Raw genomic sequence first — 21,761 nt, forward strand, 5'->3', positions numbered from 1 at the left:
ATTGTGTCAAGGGAAAAAACAGAAAAGGTAGTCAAAGCATTTATTGGGGGGGGGGGGGTCTTCCCCTCCAAGGAAGGGACTGATAGCTTTTGGCAATATGTGAAAGACTCTAAATGCAAAGCCTGCGAAAGAAACCAACTAGAGAAAGGTGCTGGAAACACTTTGTGGGAGGCACTCACAGGCAAAATAGGAGAGAGCAATTAAATCCAGGAAGGTGACTGGGAGACTGAGGTGGGTGGGTTAGGTGGAATTAAAGGACAAGTTTTTTTGTTTGTTTTTCACAGCATTATGCTGAGCTAGTTCTTACACTTTCATTCTGCCCAATGGATATGCCAGTAATAGGCAAAATAGTACCCTATAAACTTGACTGAAGTTGAGGGCTGCCTGTCTGCAGAAAGGTGGCTATTACCATCCCTCACTTCTGTAGCCAGAAGAAACAGTTCTTTTAAATTGCAGCCACTTTCTGTTCTTCAACAATAGATGTTGAACTTGCATCTTGATCAGTTACTGTTACATTGCTTTGTTACCATGTCCTTCTGTATTGTAAAAAGCAGCAGCAATGTGAAAAAAAGAACACAGGAGCAGAATACTATAGGTATCCTAACATGATTTTGAAGACCTGTGTATCAGAATGTGCTTAGAGCAAGATTTTGTTGGTAGAATAGGGAAATGATAGGAAAGTGATTTCTCTTGCAGCCATTCACAGAGATAAAATACACTAACTGGGATGTTCTAGGCAGATTTAAACTCCTCTTAAAGACTTGGGTCTTGTACAAATCTAAAAATAATCATTTTGCAATAAGCAATGGAGCATGAATTAATGCAGTATTAATTTGAGCATTCTTAATATACAAGTGTTTCAGATACAGGTTTCTGCAGATACATATTAGGAAAAAAATGATCAAAGCAGTAATTTGTTTTTTCAGCTCAGCACCTAGGATCATCTACTTCTGTAACAAAAACTAGCAGTGTGTTCTGGGGAAATAAAATTGCTACAAAGATCTCTTTCTGTACATGCTCATACACACCCAGAATATCATCTACTATTTGCAGTATGGAGATGGAGACTTTGATGGGAAAGAGCTAATCTGAGAAGAGGAAGATAAAATAGCCAGGCCTGCTGCACATCCACTAGTTTGTAAACTAACTGCAGTGACTGTGTAAACTCCTGAGCTCTGAGTAGTATTGCCACACAAGTTCACAGTTCTGCATACTCATAAAGCATTTCAACAGTATTTAATGTATGAGCTGAATATATTTGAAAGGGATAGAGAACTATCACAGGGGTCTGTGATGTCTCTTGTGGAACCAGATCATTAGAGTTGTCTCCAGTCCATGTCAAATATACGCACAAACAAGAAAATTAGTTATGGTACTTAAATGCTTTACTCAGCTAACACAGCAAGAGTCTCTTAAATATTAGATGCTTAGCTCTCTCAAGACAGTCCCCTTGTTTTCTGCTTCATGTGCAACATACAGTATATTATTTAAAGTAAGACCATTGCCACAAACAATTTAAAACCCCTACTCCTAATAAAGTAAGATTTATAAACATATAGTCAACCTTAATACATAATCTGAAGAAGACCAGAGCTGCTTTTGCACCTTGAAATCATTATCTTTGATTAAGTAGTGATTACAATCTTCCCTCAGATTAAAAAAAATTTATGCATTTATGTATATAACTTCAAAATCAAAGCCTTGTACTTACTGCATCTTCTTCTGCTTGTCATCTGATGGCACTGGGAACAGATCCCAGCATCCCAGAATGCAGCTTAGCAGGTATTAGTCTCCTGCATATAATGGGCTCACTAATTGCCATGCATTTTTCCCCCCTTTTTAACTAGGTAACTAACCTGTAATTTTTCTTGGTATCTGCCCAAAGCTAAGTGAAGTATCTGATACACCCAAGGAATTCCTCACCTGCTACAGGTGAATTCAGATTGGGAGCTGCCATCACAAAATAAGTATGAATCTGTATGTAACCAGGTTTCAGTAATATCCCCAGGCAAGACAGATCGCTCATGTTTCCATTTTTATACTGTTTATTAGTGCTTATGAAAACTGTGAAGCCCTCAACATGCAAGTCTTCTCCCCTGAGCTCCAGCACAAGATTGAGGCTTAGTGAGATTCTGATCATTGAGCAAGTATTGACTTGATTTAATAAGGCAAGAACCTGAACAAGCAATTGCAATTGCTGCTACCCACTAGCTTCAGGTGCTTAGCAATTCAGCAGATCAGCAATGAGTACACTTAAGCTTGACCCACTTTTTCTTCCCCGCTTTGTAAAATCTTTTTATTTTTATTTTGCATTTGGCACTTTGCACTCGGACAAATGCACTACCATAAAGTATTTTCTACTGTCATAATTTGAAAAGATTCAGCTTTTAATGTGTCTAGCTGTAGAAGTCTATACCTTTGTTTAAGTGCAGGTGGGGAGGAGGTTGCAGATTTAACTGCAAATTATTATGCAGTGTTAATGAGTCTGCAGCAGCAAGAGTATATCTAGCTAGAAACAGGCTTAGACTAGGATGCTCTCTCTCCTTTCTTTCTCTCTGTTTTGAGAAGTAGTGAATTTATTCTGTTTTGCTCCTCCAGCAGTTCCTACAGCCTCTTCTCTCTGTTGGTGTCCTTAGGAGCAGATAAGAGTCTTACTATCTTTACCTGCTGTCTCTTTTCTCACCTCTATGATAGTGGCAGCCGGGCAGCCTACGTGTCTGCAGCAGACAAAAGCTTGCCCTCCCTCTTGGAGAGTAAATACGCAGCTTCTGCAAGGGTGGAACTACTGTGCCCAGTACAGTGCCTTTTCTCAGCTCTTTCCACTGTTGAAGTTCTATGTTCTGCAGGGCAGTAACTTCATGGGCTTCTCCTTTCTGCAAGAGCAGAGTGGAGGAAAACAGGTTGCTTGTTTCCTTTTTTATTATCATGCCCGTTCTTTCACCGTGACCCCTGCCTTGTTCCACTTGTGGAAAACTACATAAGCATCCTGAGCATAGCATGGGACAGAGACAAACCAGGCCCTTTACTCAGTGGCTTTGGGTATAAACAAGTTCAATACTGTTGCAGGAAGATGAAATGTTTCCCAGCAAATGGTCTACTGGGTGAGATAATATTGTGCTGGAAGTGCACAGCTTTCCCCCAATAAACCATTTCCTTTTATTTGTATTCAGCCACTAGACAGACCCTGTGTAGCCTATGGTATAGCAAAGTCTTGCTTCAGGGCAGTGGTGGTTATTTTTGTTTGTTGTTTTTTGGTTTTGTTTTTTTTTTGGGTATAGATACCAGTCTCTCCTCACCGCTGCAGGTGATTTATGAAGTGCTTTGGAGTATACCCATGCAGAATCGAATTACAAATGACATATCACGTGTAAGCTAAATGCAAAAAGCCTGCAATGAAGCAACTAAATACTGAAAAATCAGGTGCGCGGCTTAGAAAATGCAGAATGAATGCTGTTCAAACATTGTAAAACAGTGCCAATGTCAATGCCTTTCCCTGATGCATGGAAGGAGAAAAGGAGACTGTAAGTCTTGTGGGGTATTATCATCTGTTTCAGATAGCTTGTTGGCAAGGATCTCTACAAGATGATTCTTAACGTGTATGGTTCTGCTTTGATCAACATGTGGATACAGTGGGAAAGTTTAAAAAGACAGTAGGGATGTGTGTAGACATTTTAAAAAAGCAAAAACAATATGCAGGTGCAGCTAAAAATGCCTCTGCCTAAAACTGAACTAGTTAAAATTGCAAGTAAGGTCTCTGTGTCGGAAGGTGCAAATCTTGTCATCGTTTAGCAAAATTATTTCTTTTCTATATTTTTTCCTTAATAAAATGACTTTAAACTAATCATTATTTCAGTAATGACATACTATAAAAAGATGGATGTTTTGGGCTAGTCTTCTATACTGTGGTTCAGCTTTTTTTTTTTCCAGACTTCTATGTACACAGAGTACTATTCGTACGCAAGCAATGTTTGTGCAGGTGTTTACGTGGTGGTTGGGGCATGCAAAACCAGGGTTTGCCAAAACTTTCATTTTATTTTTTCTAACCAAATAATCATTTTACGTACCAGAGTGTTTGGGCAGCAGAGAGATGTGTTCTCCCATTTATATAAAAGTCCACATTCTTTATGGGATTATTTATGCTTTCTTCTTGTACTGTAAATGAATAAGGAGTACGAGATACAGTAGAACAAAACCTTGTAAGATACTTCTGAAATGTCTCTGCTGGCTCCTAAGTAAGAAGGCTTCTGTCTTTATTAATAAATGCTTGACACTTAACGCAGTCTGATACATTCCAGGGGAACAAAAATTGATTCTCCTGAAATTTGGCCTGGGCATCAGAGTGATCCCTAGCTGATAAGCTGGCAGCATTCAAAGGAGGGAACAAGCTAAGGCTGCCAGCTGTGGGACTCGCCTCAGACTGAGGTTCTTTAAGCAAGGACTTCTGCAGACCTTCTGAAGCCAAAATGAGCGGGTATTAAATCAGAGCATCAAACTGAATATGCTTGGATTCAACTGATTGTCAGGTGACACACCTCCAACTATCAGAATGAACAGGTAGTCAATTAAACTTCCACTGCACTATAATTGAAAACAGAATAAAAGCAAGCACATCTTTTGTGGGAGAATGGCAGAAATGTGTTAGGGTTTTGTGCGGGGGCCAGTTCAGTGGCAAAGCGAATGCAGTCTGTTCCCTTGCCAACGCTGGTCCATCCTCAGGCTTTCTACACAGCCAGACGTGGTTACTGCTCTTGTTCATGGGTAGAGCTACTCGCATTTGGCCTTCCCAGTGAGAGTGATACACTATCTGCATGCTTTGGGGACAAAGCGCAATCAATATGCTCCTGTCCCCCCTCCTAGACAGAGGCTCTGCAAGGAGCACAGGGGACCCCATCAGACTGCACAATCCATACTCTAGGAAGGCATGAAAAACAGAGAAAAAAGATAATACATGGACTTCAAAAATTAAGTAGGTAGCAACAACATGAACTACAACAACATGGTCCAGGCTACCTAGTAGCTGAGGGAGCACTGACTTAATCATGTTATGCAGAGTAGGTAGCCAACAATATTTATCTAACATACTCTGAATGCCCAGAATACTCATCCCATTCTTTTTGCTTCAGATTTTAAAGAAGTATGGGATATCTGCCAATAAAACAAAATACAGTACAGTACAGGAGTTTAGAGGGAAAAATTACAGTAACCTAACATTCTGGAAAAAATCTTACCGCATTCTTCTTTCCATTTGGTTATATTTATTCTTTCTCCTACAGCCTGATTAATGATAATCCGCTATAAGCTTATGGTTTGGATTCAGTTGAATTGAAGTTAGGAATATAACTTGATGTTACTATTAAAAACTTATAAGCTCCTTCCTCAAACCAGATGACAAGCAGTATGGGCTTCATTCTCAAACACAAACATGTATCACTGCCTAAATAAAGAACATCGGGCAAAGGGGTTCTGATGGCTGTAGTTTGACATAGGTCTATGTTTGTTAAAAAATGCACTTCCGGTCATTTGGGTATGGGGATTTTCATGGAACAATCCCGAATGGCTTGCTTTCCTCAGGAAAGGAACCTTATGTAATGGTTCAGTCAATCTCTTGCTCTAAATTGCAAACACATTTGACACATGAGCCAAGGTCTCAAAAATAATTAAATTCCTACAAGTTCCCTGGAAGTCGGCAGTTGAAGACAGAAGAACGAACCATATTCATTCCCCTAGTGAAGCAAAAGAAGACCAAACTCGGAAATCAGCCATTGTACAACCTGTTTTAAAATAGCAGGCTGGCCAGTCACCATTCACCCAAAGCTGAATTAGCCACAGCATGTGATTTTTTTTTTGCCATTTGGGGGTGACACTGGAATAAGAAACATAGTAAGATCTGGATTTATTATAGATGCTTTATGGAAGAGAGGATATAAATCTGTAGTGAAGCATCTTTAGTTTTGCTGCTCATAGAGCAACTTGTTTTTTTCTTGAAATATACTCTTAACATTCAAAACACAATAAGCATAGTTTTGTTCTTGAAGAAGCATGGAACAATATTCAACAAAATATACCATAGCTGAGGCACTGATTAATTCATATACTGAGTGGAAGTATACCCAGTATGTTGCTCTTTGGCAGTGGGACCATACCTCATTTCACATAACACTTAAATGGGTATGAGTGGCTAATAAGTTTTGATCTGTATCTGCAAGGTTCAAGTTACCAAGTTACCCAAGTTATCAGAGAATGAGATTTTGAACCTAGTTACTGAAGTTGGCAGTGTTTTGACTCAGATTTTGCTGAGAAATAAAAAGCAATGCGGTGATAAAACTGTGCAGGAAAATTTGCCCAAAATTAGCATAAAATGCTGGTCCTTTTTTTCTCAGAGCATGGTCTTATCTGTGTCATTCCTTTTTCATTTGTTGCTCTCAGCCTGGATTCCTTAGATAACTTTGCTAGAGATTTGAGTTTTGCTGTAGATATGGAATACTGCCTAAAAGTTTTGCTCCTTGATTGTTCTGGCTGCTTCCCAGCCACAGTAATGCAAATGCAACACACACTACATGCTCCAGCAATCATTCTGTAAAATAAGGCAGAAGATAAAGAGCACTGTACAGAATGAATTCTGCTGCTACCTTAATTCACGATTTCAGAAACCAGCAGAAGTGAGTTGTGAACTGAATCTCAGGGTGGCTAGTCCTAACTCTGTTATACTGGTTATGTGGGCCTAAAATCCAGCAACAGGTAAAAGTGGCAGGGTTAGCTTAGATGTCACTAAACACTGCTCAGCACTGCATATATTTTTGAATTACTAATGTTTCTATGACAGTCCAATAAACAAAGAATTATGGTAGCCTACTTAGTCTGTGCAAGCATTTAAACTGTTCTCACTGCCACTTTGGCTAGTAGCTGCTGCTGACAATAGTGAAAATGCATGTGAAGACACCCGGGTTGTGTTAGACAACTCTCTGAAATTAGGAATACAAAAGCTTAGCTGAGCTCTGTGAAATATTTATGGCTACATACAACCAAAAGAAAAAATACAGAATAATAGATGGAATTACATGAAGCATATAAAGATAGTAAGCTAGATTTTAAAGCACTCTGAGAACACAACAAGTACATAAATTTATACAGCCAGGTGATATAGGTAACCATGCCTGCTTGACATTTCCAAGTACAAAGTCCTAATTTTTGTTGCCTGTTAGTTTGCCAAAAGTTTGTTCGGGCTGTAAATTTTCATACTGGGTCTCTGCCATAAGGTGATTTTCTGTGTATGTGTGTGTCTGTGCATGCAGAAAATACCAACAAAGACAGTAAATTTTTCAAAAAGGAAAAAATACACTTTTATCCTTTAAGCATTTCCCGACCATTTTTTTGAAACTGCAGCGTGCCCAGCCTTTCAAGCAAATGCTTCAAATTTGGCAAGCTGGTTGCTTTGGTTCAAGGATGTTTCTCTTGCCATCTGTGTGGCTGATAAAATTCCCCTTGCTGAACGTCCACCAGATTTATCCAGAGGCTGAATCACTTGTTCATTTACAACCCCCAGCAAAGTGAAATTATTATTAGGATGTGCTTCTACACATGGGCTGCAAGGGGTTAATACTGAGTCTGTTGTGTACACTACCTCATGGTGGGGGCTTTAGAGTTGAAAAGTCTGAGCCCTGGGGCTTGCAACATGTGTGTCAAAGCTCTCCAGGAGACAGTTGCGCATTGCCCAGAGCATGCCCCATGATCACTGTTTGCCTTCTCAGAGGCATGTGATGAAGGCACAACACAATGCCCAAACTTTGCACAAGACTTTTAACACATTTACTCTCTGCTTAGAAGGTGCATCAGAAAGAACATTAAAAAAATCCTACCCTTATTTCTATTGCTTGGTTTCCACAACACAGTGAAACAGATCTGGGACTGTGCTAAGCATCTTCCAGGTTTCCAGGACTCTTTTTTGCGGATCTTGAGTTTTCTTCAGAATATTATCTTTCTCCATCTCCTGAATGTCACTATATTTTGGTATCATTCTCTCCTACAGTTAAACTGGATCCTTCTGGTACAAAAGCTTGTCTCTTGCTCTACCCTACTCAGAGCTTTCTGTGTGCTTCAGTGAGCCTGTTTGGTTCCCTCAACACTAATGGAAACTGTGTATCTTAGAGCAATTTGGTCTCTGCCTCAGTTCCCCATTTTGGAAAAGAGGAAATGGTATTTCATGTCCCCTACCTTTTGTCTTGTCCTCTGTTTCAACTATAAGAAAAGGTAGGATAGGGGTTCATACAATATGCGTAATAGCTTACTTCTACTGAGTTGTGAGAGAAGAGATTTCACAAGAACCTGGAAGCACAGCACTGAGTGAGTGAGTTAAGAGAAGTTACAGTTCTGTGGAATCTGAAAAAAGCAAGAGTCTGGCATAAACTCCAGACCTGTCTGTGTCCTGAACCTCCTGGCTGACATAAGCTTTGATAAAGGAGGATATTAATGCTTTTCTTGCCACTTTGACCTGCTGCCAGAAATTGTCCAGCTGTGGACAGTCATCAAAATGCTTGGAAATTTTCTATCAGAGGATATGAATGGCTATTACTTACTTAAAATGAATTCCAAATAAATAGTTGAAATATATTACACTTCAGACTATTTAGGAAAAAATTAAATACTTAAATCTTTAGAGATTCAGTTTGATGGTTTCCTTCTAATGAGAAATGAAGCCTATTCACTCATCTTTATTAAAGAGAGGCTTCAAAGGATTTGTTCTATAGCTGAAACAACAGTTAGAACAGGTATTATGGGAGCCCAGCAGGACTAGCAGCAAGAAAGTGAACCTCCGCTGTGTGTGTGCAGCGCCTGCCGCAATGGGGTTCTCACCTTGGCTTAGCCTCCTGGCTATTTCATAACGGCTCTGAGTCCTCAAACAAACTTTGCCTGGAGTTACACTAAACCAGGCTCACCAACGCAGTGACTTGCACAGCCTAACAGAGCAGTGTATTTAGTTACGGTGCACATGATCAGCTATGACACTGGAAACCTGGTGTTCTGCACAGCTAGAGAGGAATCTGCCATGTTCACACATAAGTAACAGGTATTTTGCATGTTTATTTTCAGGTGGTTTTTGTTTTGAACACACACAGTCTGAGCCATTGCAAAAGAACTTCAAATGCCTCCCTGATGGTTCTGATAGCTTTTCCTCTGCTGGAAATTAAAATATAGTTCCAAATTTGTTATACAGAGTGAATAAGGGGATGAAGAAACATAAATTAGCAGTACAGTTTTTTAAATATTTGGGTTGAGTCTTTTAAATGACTTCAAATTATTCAGAACATTTCATTTTAGCTATACAATTAAAAAACAAATAACTTACAGAAAATGCAGCCTGTGAAGTGCTTTCAAGGACACATTTGGGATAGCAAAGGTTTAGAAAGAATCCCTGCTAAAATACCCGTGCAGTTTTAAATGACCACTTCAGACTGTCCACTTAAAACTGTCCACCTCTAGGTTTCTTTAGAAAGCACACAGTGTGGGCTACTGTACTTAAGACAGATCAAGAACCAAGTCAAATCAAAATGTTGCATAATGTATGAGTCCAAGGAACTAAGGTACTCCTATTGCTTAACCCACTGCAATAGAGCCTGTTGCAGCAATGCATTAAGAAACTGAATTAAGAGCTAAGACCAGACACTGTAACATCTCGGCAACATGAAACGCTGTACACAGGGCTGAACTTTCAGTTTAGTACAAAGGATAGCTTTGCAGCTCTCATGAATGCTAATGAGTCCCATGGCATACTTTGAAAATGCAATCCAGAATACATACACTCTTCATCATCATTTGGAAACTTCTGACCCATATGCAAACTTCCAAGGAGCTACCACTGCAGATACACTATCACTGCAATTATGGGTAGCCATGGAGCTCTAGTATTGTGTATATATAATACACTGTTATGCAAACACACATCTACTTTTAAACCTCAGTTTCACAGTCATATCACAGTTTTAATCTCAAAACATCAAAAAGGAGGCAAAAATAAAGTCTTCTGCAATTAGATCTTGATTAAAACTAGAAAGGTTTTTTATAAACAGTTCAGTCTAAAATCCTAAAATGGAAGGGAAAAGTAAGGTTGACCAGGAAAGGACAGTCACAGTAAATGTTGCACTTACAAATGCAACTTTGTACTTAATAAAAGTTAATTCTTGTGTTAGTTTAATGTTTAAACAGGAAAAGACAGTTTCAAAGATGATTTGGTTTTTCCTCAACAGATAAGAAAATTTCCACCAAATTCTTTACAAGAAATTCACAAAATCGTTGCCTCTCAGAAATAGCGCTTGTCCCTTTCTATCTGATCTCAGACTAAATATTTGAACCTTGTGAAGCAGGTCCAACAAGTATCTAATCCTGACCGTTTAGGCTGGACAACTCGCACATCCATATGTCACTGTGCAACCAAAACTTCTGTAAAAATTGTGAAAATGATGGTCCCCTACCAGTCCCCCCCGAGACTCACCAGTGCCTGAAAAGTCTTCCCACACCCAGCTAGCCCGCCGGCACCATCAGCAGCGTTTTTGGTCCAAATGAGCAATCCAGAGGCTGAGAGAGGAGCCCAGCTGAGAGGATGTGTGCAAACAGAAACAAAGTGCACCTGGGGTTAACCGTCCTCGGCAAAGGCAGTAAGCTGCGGCCGTCAGTGTGACTCGCCTTTCCGAAAGGCTCCAGTGCGTTCTTTGTGTTAGCTGAAATACCTGCACCCAAAGGCTCGGCTCGAGTGTCACATGGGTGACAGAGCTAAAAAAGGCAAAGCCATAGGCTTAATTTAGACGGCCCCCAATATGTTAGTGTTCTCCCCTGAGATAGTTTATGTGTCTCTTCCCAACTTTCCTACAACTTTCCTGGAATTTTAATATCCCAGTCTCTTTGGTTTTGCACTTTTTCACCCTTTTATTTTTAGATTCAGTATTTCATAGTGGTCTGCAGAGTCTGCTTGACGCCAGCAAATGTAACTGGATCCCAAGTCCCTGCAAGACAAGAATTGCAGCCACGATCAGCATGCTGCCGAGAGCGCAAACCTTGGCAGTGGTCAAAACCAAATAGTCTGAATCCTCTATTTATCTTATAGCAGGGCTTGGGAAAAGAGGCAGGAAGAGTCCATCAAAACGCAAAGAAGAATAGCTGGGAAAGGTTAGGGGTAAGTAAACAGAAATCAAAGATGCAGATAGGTCTGGTGTAGAGATTTGTGTGACCAGGCTTCTAAAAGCAAGTACAGAGGTTTACAAAAAAACAGAGATATTTAATTCTCTAGTAACCTAGTAACAGGACAGGCATGCACAAAGTAGATTGCCTTTAAAAAAGAGTTGTGTCGGCAAGGTTGACTTTAGTGGAATAAATAAGAATAGGCTGCTTGGTAGCAGATCACTGCTGACAGTACTCTCACAGGTCAAATTTTCCAAATTATAATAGCTCATTTGAGAAACACATAACACATAGGCCACTCCCTTCTGCTCAGCCTTTGGTGAGCAGATGTCAGGTTTTTAACCTGTCTCCCTTACATGGGTTGCAATTGGAATAAATCTGGTCTCTGATACCAGAGAGCTGAATTACCCTGCTTGAACATACTTCTTCCTTTCTAACACTTCTGGCCCTTTCTTCCTGTAGCAGGGAAGAAAGCAAAGGATTGCCAGTTTATCTGATTGAGAAAATATTCATCCTAGCTATTCTGGACTCTCTAAATAAGGTAGCTAGTGTCCACAACTGAGTGCGACCACTTCACGTAAGAAAAAAGCTAATATATCAAGGCAGTTGTTTGCCAAAGGTGACATGATGAGTCAGCAGCAGAGCCAAGATTAGAATGCAGCGTTCAGACTGCCCCTGCCCTGTCTCGCTCACTGAGCTGCGGCTCCTCCGGCAGCCTCCAGGGAGTAAAGTTCACTTCGCTGGGTGGTAAATGCCCAACTCCTGCCCTCGCACTTCACCGTGTTACTTATCTAAGTTTTGGCAGGCTTAATTGTTTGTTGCTAAGAAAGAGCACAGGTCAAGAGCGACAGAAAAAACCTCGATCTTGTCCATGGAACAAAGGACACTGCAACAGCAAAACCCCAGTCTGAGAGAGCAAGAGCAATGGTCACTGCCGATACGTCGACCATGTCGTGTGTACCTAACTGAAACGGCTTGAAAAGGACTTTTCTATAAGGGGGTTTCTCTGTCTCTGCATAAGTAACAAATGCAGAATAAAAGAGTTGTAAAGCAGAGATCTTGAACAGAGCAATTAACATAATCTGTCAGTTTTCTCCATGGCATAAAACAGGGACTATTTTGATGCCATTTAGCATTTTAAAAGCTGGTTTGGCCAAATTGTGTAACACTAGCATGTTTTTTTTCCCTTGGCATAGATAGTATTCAGTATTCCCATTTTCTGAACCGATTAGGAAGTAGGAAAGGCAGTCGGGAGTCATTCTGGCAGCAGCAGGGCAGGTGATGCCGCAGCAGGTGCTCGCAGAATTGCCGGGAGCATCCTGCCCTCCCTGGATCGGGGTCGCAGGAACTGGCAGGGAAGCTACCGATGGGCCCTGTGCAATCCCCTGCTGTAGTCTCATCCTCTGATTTTTCAGTTACTCTTTGGATCATGATTCCTCTTGGTTCCTCATTATTCTCCTGGTTCATGGTTAACCCTTCATCCTCATCATCCCCATTAGCAAACTTGTAAAGAAAAACACAAGAAATGTCATGTCATTCTGTGGTTTACTTACTCCCTGCTGTTGAAGAGCACAGTTCAGGAACTGCTGCTGCTACTGTGATGCTTCAGTGCCTCCCCATCTCAAGCACAGCTAAGATGGAAAATTTTCTGTTTCCCCGCATTACTGCAACTTTTCTGTAGATTTGTTCTTCTCATCAAGATTTTTACTTAAGCCTTCCTTAAACCTTTCCAAAGCCTTAGCCTTCTGCTTTTGCTGCTGGCTAGCAGCCTGATATGCCTCCTTGAACATGCTTTAGATCATGGCTTACTGATGAGTCAAAGATTCTTGCAGTTTGCCCACTGGCAATTTGCCCATTCACTTACTCTTTATTTAAAAAAAAATTGCTAAAATGATAATGCTGACTTGATAAAGGAGGTTCTGATCTGCTATTTAATTTTTGTGTTTTCTGGCGTTCTGGCATTCAGATTGTGTCAAGCAGCGTAAGCGGCCACAGCAATTGCCAGCTCAGAAGTATTAGCACTGTCTCACTAAGCTCTCTGCTTGGTCACCAGGGCTTAGCGAAGGCTCCCAAGACAGAGAGTCCAGTGAATGCTGAGAGTGGGCTCGTCTCCGGTTAACTGGAAGCAGCTATGGACTATCTGCCACCAAGCAGCCTCTTGAGGTCAGCACAACCCAAGACGTAAGGAGCATTAGAAAGCAGGTGTGATCACCAGGATAGAAAACATGTGACACCAGATTGGCGCGTCAGTGGGGCTCTCTCCTACTTGGGAAGAATTCTCAGAGAGAAGCATGGACGGCCGCAATGCTCGGCCCTATGGTGTTGAGGCCCAAAGTGCAATCTAAGGGTATATATTATACCCTATTTAATAAGTTATCTGGCTAAAAGTTGTTCTAAATGTTGTGCGTGTTTGTATACAACTTTGAACATACATGGCAGTGCTTTCTCTGTGAGAGTGATGGATGGTGCAGAAGTGTTTGTGCTGGGCAGGAAATGCAGCCAGATATTCTAGGAAGCCTCAATGGTAGCCTAAGACAGATAACAAGAAAAAATGGGGTGCTGCTTAGACGATTTAACAGTAAGGAGTGGGTTACCAGTACTGGTCATGCTTCACTGACTCTTAGCATTTCTGTTACCGAGAAATATAGAAGGAGCGAGTCCATGAGAGCAGGACACACAAGAAGTCTTAAACCCTTAGCATGTAAATATTTGTAAAGCAGATGGTGAGTTCTGTGCATTAGGGTAAACATAAATTCTTCTGTTTTATTCTCAAATGGAAGTGTATTTTATTCAGACCCTAATCTGTGTGCTGTGTAGATGCCACTAATAAACATTTTTTTTCCTACTAATCTCTAGAAGAAAATTGCTTCCTACCCTGTCTTGTTTCTTGCAGACGTGTTGCTCTTTCTTTCGTATTATATATTGACTTACGCTTTTTTGGACATTGTAAAAAAGTTAATTAGGCATCTGTATTGTCAAGAAAGCAGATTTTAAAACTAATGATCTGGAATTATATTGTGGAAGGCATAGATAGTTTAGATTAAAAACCTTAAGTTTTTATTCAGTCCAGTTACTCTAAGGAGAGCAACTTTAAATATGTTCCAAAAGGGTCAGGAGCATCTACACAGTCTAATTTGCAGTATCTAACTTTAAGGTCTCAACAGAAAGAAGTGTGCTCCCCATTCTGATCTGGGTTACTTTCTGGAAGGTCCTGTCTCTCTCTCAGTACAGAGCGTGCTAGCTTTAGCAGAGCCAAATCAGTCTACAGGAGTACCTTCAATGTGAGGATTTTGCTTTAGATTGAGGAGGATATGATCCCTTCTCACTCTTGTTTTACTAGGAATGAAAAATAACATTTCCATCAAATGTGAACCAGAGATTCAGATCTCGGATTAGGGTGGTGTTTTGCTCAATAGGTGGTTCTAATTGACACATTTTTTTTAAATGTAGTTCCAAACCACAGTTGAATATGTGACTGTCATTTATGCCGCCAGCTGAAAAGCTTAAATCTTCACAAGTATTTCCCTTGCATATGGATTTCTTATGTATCACAGTCGGACCTTACCAACAGGCTGAACTTTCATTTGTAAGATATATTTTGTGCTTCCTTTGAACTAATTGTTCATATGCAGGAAAATTATGTTAATTAGCTTTAACAGGTTTGGTGATGAAAAAAGCATTATATATGCAAAGAATCTTTTTAAACAACTCAACTTCCTAGCAATACCATTCTGTTATTGACTTAGACTTGCTTCTTGCATGTTAATACAGTGTTTGTACTTGGTTTCTTTCTCAGTGGTTTTGGGTATGATTTGTGTTTGCTTATCCAGATCAGAAACCCGATCCCAAAGGAGACAAGTGCATTCAAAATTACAGGTATACAGGCTTCGACAGGGCCAGCAAACAGATGACTGGATGTCTGCAGCAAATAAGAATCCTGGCTATAATTGAATGTGTCACTACCAAAATCAGCCAATATGCTGTTTCTCAGAAGTTAATTTTTAGATCATACAACTTATTACAATGCTTAAAGATTTCTTTTAAATTTCAGAATCAAAGTAGGCTACCCTATCTGGTCTCTTCTTACATCACTTTTATCTTCTGATAAACTTAACTGAATCCTCTCTGTTTACTAAAATTTACCTTATGCCCTCACTCACAGGGGTTAGTAGTGAACAAGATTTAAAACAAAATAATGTTAATAAAAGCCTGGAATTCTTTATAAGAATTTCTATACTTGACCATTTTAGTATTGGTATTTGGTAGTATTTAGTATTTGGTATTTTGGTAGAATTTAACATTTCATTCACCCTTCTTACACAGGCTGTCATAGCCCTTGAAATCTCCATGTAATATATATTGCTTTGTTGATGCAGAAACTGAAAACCAGGAACTAAATCTGAGCAGGGGTGTGAACTCCCATATGACTATTACCTCATCTAGAAACATCAGCAAGCTTTTTTTCTTTCTTACAAGAGAACAACCACACCATATTACTAAGTGACAGACTAGAATTTATGCAAGTCTGGGACAGAGCTGAGTCTGAAAATGATAGCCTAAGACAGTGCAGAAGTTGTATTATTTTGGAGGGGAAGAACTCTCTCATTTTGTTCACCTCAGAAAACTCATGATCAGAATAATTCTTTGGAGTGAACCAGGCTGTAGCGAGTACATTTGTAAGTGCAGCAGGAAGCACTGAATTGCTGGGCTTTGTGAAATGCCCTAATAGCAATTCTCCATCTCTCCAGAGGCAAAAATGGAGGGGGGGGGGGGAATCCTTCTGTCCTTCAGGTCAACAGTTACAGCTGAGTTACTGTAAGGACTTGTAGGACCAATTTCTGGGTTTTAATCTCAGACTAAATGCGTAGTTGCTGTGTATATATTGTAGGTTTAAAATACTATCATTATAGATCCTTTTAAGTGAGTATAAGTTACATTAAAGACATAATATTGCATACAGAGTGGCAGACATACTTAGACTGGGCCAAAATTGTTGGAACAAGGATCTTTAGACTGTGGTGGCTGTTCATTCTCGCTTATCCCATGCATTAGGGATATATGTCGAAAAGCAACCATAAAACATATTTATCTTCATGATATGGGTCAAGAGCCAGGATGAGAATAAAGACACTCCTTGGTGACGGTAACAACTGCTTCGTGGTTGAAACTGGATCCTTGATGTTCAGTGCTTTGTTTTATGTGGCAAGGTGGGAGAAGTCCCAGGTTCCGCATTTTGCTGGCACCAGCTGGGAGCGAGGATGTGAGCTTCTTCCCTAGTGGGAACTGACTCCTCCTGGGGTTACCTCTAATTTGTACAGAGGGCTAAAAAAGCTTTTAAAGTAAGTCTGCTTTGTGAAAGAGTCTGGATTCGGTGACCAAATTTTAGGAAGAAAGAAAAGCAGCAATAAAAATCAAGTCAATGAAAGCAGCCTTATATATAAATATATATATATACACACACCCATATATATATATTTCTGATACCTTTGCACAGATATATATATATATCCTACAAAGCCAACAGACTGTGCAAAGGTATCAGAAAGTGAAACTCACTGGATACAAATTCTATTAATCAATCTAGCTTCCCTCCCCAGACAGAAAGTGAGGCAATGGAAACTCTAGTCCAAAGTAAAATAGCAGTTAAATTTGAAATGTAATCATTGAACTAGTTAGTAATGATAAGAACTTTATTTTTCAGAATCACATGTTCTAACTATGCAGCCCCAGACAGACCCTTCCTTGCCTAACAGGACGAGCAGGGCCACCACTACCATCAGCACAGTGCTTCCTGCACTGATTCATAGCCAGAGAATTTGATACAAAGCTACAGACCCTTTATTTTTTATGTGACTTTAATGAGGTTCTGTGTCTTTGCCCAGTACTTCATTTAAAGGCATCAGAATGTGGGAAGTGAGGCCTTTCAGAGATGAAAAATTTGAGGAAGCCACTGCAAGAGTAATATACAGACGAGAAGGACCATTTTGCAGCTCTTGAGTTTGGATGAGCACCAGTCTGACCTTTTCCAGGTCTGTCCTTGCTATTTACCATACCGAAAGCAGAAGACCCTAGGAAAAAATGGAAGGAATACTACCTACAGGAAGCCTTGTCTAAGCTCTTAGAACTGAGCAGAAAAATAACTTGCTATGGGGAGCCTTTGACCGCTTTTAGAGTATGTCACGTTAGTGACAGCTTGCCATTTCTAGTGGTGACTATAACTGTAGAACACGTCTTCTGGTCTAATTGTGACACTTTGAAACTGTGTGACCTTACTTAAGTCACCTCAAACTCTGTTCCTGAAGTTCTTTGGAGAGACAAATTGTGCCTAGAATATTGCTGCATGTGTGTTCAGCCACGCTCGTTTTTCGGCAAAAAGAGTACTGCTCAGCTAATAGTGCTCATCAATGGAAGGGTTAAAAGTTACACTTGCATATCTTCAATTGCTGTCTGTGAAGCATGAGTCAGGAGGAACCCTGCTTGGCTTTAGCCTCTCTGGGGAACTGGCAGACTTGGCAGTTCAAGGGAAAACTTTGTTTATAAAATGAACAAAAGACAGACGGATTGAAGCAGACCTCACAAAGTCACTTTCAGAGCCGCTCTTAAGATTAGAAATGCACTTTAGCTGAGCTGTCACCTGCTCTCCAGGCTGTTTACTGTACACATTACTAAGTGCAGTCATTATTGCTTGCTCTGTTCCTCAGACCTGGGTGTATCTTTTCAAAAGACCTTATGGAAAATGCCTAATGTAAACCTAGCTTGCTCCTCTGAAAGCCTGTCAGCCTGCTATCTATTGTTCAGCACAGCACCGGTTATCTGACCCGGCATACGGCATACCGCGGAGGTGAAGTGAATGTCAGTGCCTTTAAAGGCACAGGCAGGTACCTGAAGCATTGAAGATTGAGTCTGTCCTTCATATGTGGTTACATGAGGTCTTTTTCAAAGTCATTATCCATGATTCACTATACTGCCTAAATGATTTTGGCTATTTCAGGCTGGGTCTAAATTCCAAATGACACCTACCCCTGAGGCTTTTTATATAAAGGTAACTGGGCTCTTGCAAGCTGCTGTGACTTGCATATTTTTCTGCTCTTCAGCCAGTCTGTGTAACAAGGCTAAAGGCATGCTGCTGACTCAGGCACAGCATCTCGTACACTTTGTAGGAGTTTGGCGTCTCCAGCCAAGTATCCAGAAGAGGCACTGTGTGATTCCCTGGGGAAAGAGGTACTGTGAACAAAGTACTGAGGGAAGCCACCAAACTCGAAGTGAAATTTCAGCTTTGGTTCAGTATTAAATCAGGAAACTCTTTAACTTTGAGGTGCTCCTGCATCTTTGGATCTGCCACGTTTCATATCCTGTATACTTTATGGCATATGCAAAGAGCAGAGAACAGTAACAGCTGAGGTTTACCTCACACAGGGAAATACAGAACCAGAGCCAAGGCAGCATGGGAACAGCCCAACCTTTACACGTTAGCCAACTTCTGAATGCTCGATCTCTTCGTTTTAGGGGGCGTTCATATTTTTCCACATAATTTCCTTTTCACAGGGTTACTCCGATAGGAGAGCTTTTGCACCATCTTGAGGAAGGAGCTCTTTGATTTATATATCCAGATTCTCTTCTGTGCAGATGAACTCCGTGCACGAGTGCTAAGTGTAGGCACTCTGATCCCCAGTTCTTCAGGGCACATCTGCACAAACCCCTGTAAAGCCGCGAGGTGGAATTGCTAAAGAGAAGGACTGCAAAAGCAACCTTTATCAATCAGGCCAAATTCAGAGCCACTAAGAACAGATTCTCCTCAATCCAAACAGACTGTTCAAAAGATGGCTAAAGTAGATTAAACTGTATAAGCTGCTTCGAAATTGTAAAGCATTTAAAGAGCTTTTGAGTAACCAGAGGGCAACATTTCTGATCACAACACTAAAGTCTCTTTCCTTCCTACTCCCACGTTTGAATAATTCACAGCTGAAAACTCATTTTACTTGGTCTTTCAAACAGGAAAGCTGGCCTCTGATCTAGAACGAAGCATGGAAAGCTTTGACCCAAGAGGAATGTATTTATTAAAGCTAGAAACAATAGAAGCAAGGGTGTTTGACTACCCAGACTGCATTTTTTAAAGGCTACTGCCTGAGTTTGCTAAGGTAAAAGAGAGAAAGTAAAAAATACTGTATCTGTTGGAACTATTTCTTTTACGCAGTTCTTCCCAAAACCAAGAGTTAGGTATTCTGATGACATGCCTGGCATGCAAGTTAGTCACCTCTGGGTTCCCTCCTAGAACTGAAAGGAAACCTGGGGACATGTCCAACCTTGAGAGGAAATCTGGACATTAGCTGTACCAAGTTGCTCTTAGTTCTTATGTTTTCAGATGCCTAAAGACAGACAATCTGTACCTTTGGTGTCATCCTGTAGAGGCACAAGTCTGGCAGGCTGTAACACAGCCAACTATTATTTCATGCATTTCCAGCTGAGGAAAGAAATGAAACAACAATAATCCAGGAGAACTACCCAGGGCCCAGAGCTATGCAGTGCAGACATAAGCCAGTCTGCACCAGCTGGAAAGGAACTTGGACTCTTCTCCTGGTATAGTACCTAGAAACAGCCACTCCCTCAGCTGGAAGCACTCTGGCAAAACCTATCACAGTTTTTATGCTACTGTGATAACCGTTCCCATCTTCCTGCAGAGAATACAGAGCAGCAGAGTACCATACTCAGCAGCAGCAAAGTTCAGTGTATGGTATTCTATATATGCTACCGAGCCTTGCTTTTAGCACATGTCGTATTTTAGGTTAAACTGAAAAAGCCCTTCCTTTTACTGATGCTCAAAGGTTTTATTTTGCTCAGTTATACAGTCCCACATGAAACCGGGATCTTGATATAAGTCCATTTTGAAATGACTGCATGATCTAAAGGGATTTGTCTCCCTCACCCATGCTGTCTGATTGTACGGAGAGCCAGAAAAATCAGTTACAGACTCTCTCAAAACTGATGCTGTAGTCTCCAAACAGAGTCTTCTGTCCCCCATGTTGCTAATGACTGTGTGGGGTGTCAGAAGCAGGCACCAAGTGCAGGACATTGCTGCAGAGAGCGAGAGGAAATCAGACTGGCTCGCTTGGAAGGCTGTAGCAATTTAGCCCTAGAATTTCCATGAAAATATTTGATCTGGCTGAAGACTTGATATCTAGTCTTGAAAGAGTTTCCAGTTCCCTGACTTTGAAGCCCGACTTATGGCCAAACTCAGAGCCCCAAAAATTCACTTTCTGAAGCTTAAAGTCAAAGAATCATTCCATGGGTGCATCACTGTGACAAAGCAGTACAATGACAAACGTCGAAAACACTGCTTTTCCAAAGTCTTTGCAAGGGAGATTATGGAGGAGATTGCTTGTGGCAAGGGCAGGACACTAACAAAATAAGCCTGCTAAGCCCATCGTGCTTACCTCCAGTTACCCCCTTGCAAAACTCCTGCTGCTGGGCAATAGCCTGTGCAATCAAAACCCATTTCCTAACCACCAACAGGTGACTGTGCATATGACAGCAGTTCTCTTGAACATGCTTTCCCTGATGCAACAGGGTGAGTGACATGAGCCTACACATGCAGCCTGTGGGGCATGGAAATAACGCGCCGTCAGCGGTGACTCACGGGGTATCCCAAGAAAAGGGAAGGAGCCTCTCTGAAGTAGGCTGTGCTGCATACATGCGCTGACAGTAATATGGGTAGCTACCCACACTCTCTCCAGCTTCCTTTTATCTGCTCGGTAGCTATAATGTAACAAGCAAATGTCATAAACACAGAAGTTATGCATTTGGGGACAGTGTCTTACCTGCATTTACTTAGAATTGTGGGTGACACCTTTGTATTGCTCTTTGTTGTTTAAAAAAGGTTTCAAACTTATGATGCAAACCTATGATGGTAAATTGCTTAGCAGTGAATGGGTAATTCTAATACTCAGAATAAGTGTTAGAAATCAGAAATAGTAATTGAAAAATGAAGCCGAAATGGTTCTTCCAGTTACAAGAATCCAATATGGATAAACTTGAGATTTTTTAGAGAGTCATTGCTGAGGCAGAGAGACATACATCTATGTAAGTGCTGATGACTTTAATGAAGCTGCAGAGCTAATATTAGACTTTCTTCTACTAATTGCAAGTCTGTCTTAGGAGAGTTCTGGAATTCATGGTATAGGGCTCTGATGAGTAGAGGCCCCCCCATCTCAAGAAGATTATATACTTTTCCTCCTTGTCAATGATGCATAATCACAGACTCAGGCTTTTCTAACTTCAGTAAGACTCATTCATCTGGTACATGGTGATCACTGAGGCCCCTATGATTTACTTATGACCTAATGGGCAAGAAATTTAAATAGAGGCTAATTTAGCATCTCAGCAGTTTTAGACCTTTTAAAAATATCTTTATGAAGAAATAAACTGGCTTCTTTCTGGATGCTGGGCCCTCAACTCTTTCCTGGAAAAACTGTAATAGTCATATCTACTCTGAATACTCGACAAGTGCAGGACTTTGCACCTTTCAGTGAGGACTGGTTTCTGCATCTCCACAGGAGCTCCCTACAGTAGTCTGATTAAAGCTGAAATTTGATTAA

At 40.7% G+C, this 21,761-nt stretch overlaps 1 protein-coding gene and 1 long non-coding RNA gene across 2 annotated transcripts in view; one reads left to right on the forward strand and one right to left on the reverse strand.

Moving 5' to 3' along the window:
* The window catches only part of RAF1 (Raf-1 proto-oncogene, serine/threonine kinase), an 81,754-nt gene extending 71,090 nt beyond the window's left edge, over positions 1-10,664 (reverse strand). The window contains exon 1 of the mRNA XM_026099525.2: positions 10,487-10,664. The gene's annotated coding sequence lies outside the window, so the exon portion shown is untranslated. The remainder of the gene's footprint in view (positions 1-10,486) is intronic.
* Positions 1-21,761, forward strand: part of LOC135329678 (uncharacterized) — a 61,663-nt gene that overhangs the window by 24,708 nt on the left and 15,194 nt on the right. The gene's annotated exons all lie outside the window — the stretch shown is intronic.

Source organism: Dromaius novaehollandiae, chromosome 12, assembly GCF_036370855.1.
Source record: "Dromaius novaehollandiae isolate bDroNov1 chromosome 12, bDroNov1.hap1, whole genome shotgun sequence".
Lineage (NCBI taxonomy): Eukaryota > Metazoa > Chordata > Aves > Casuariiformes > Dromaiidae > Dromaius > Dromaius novaehollandiae.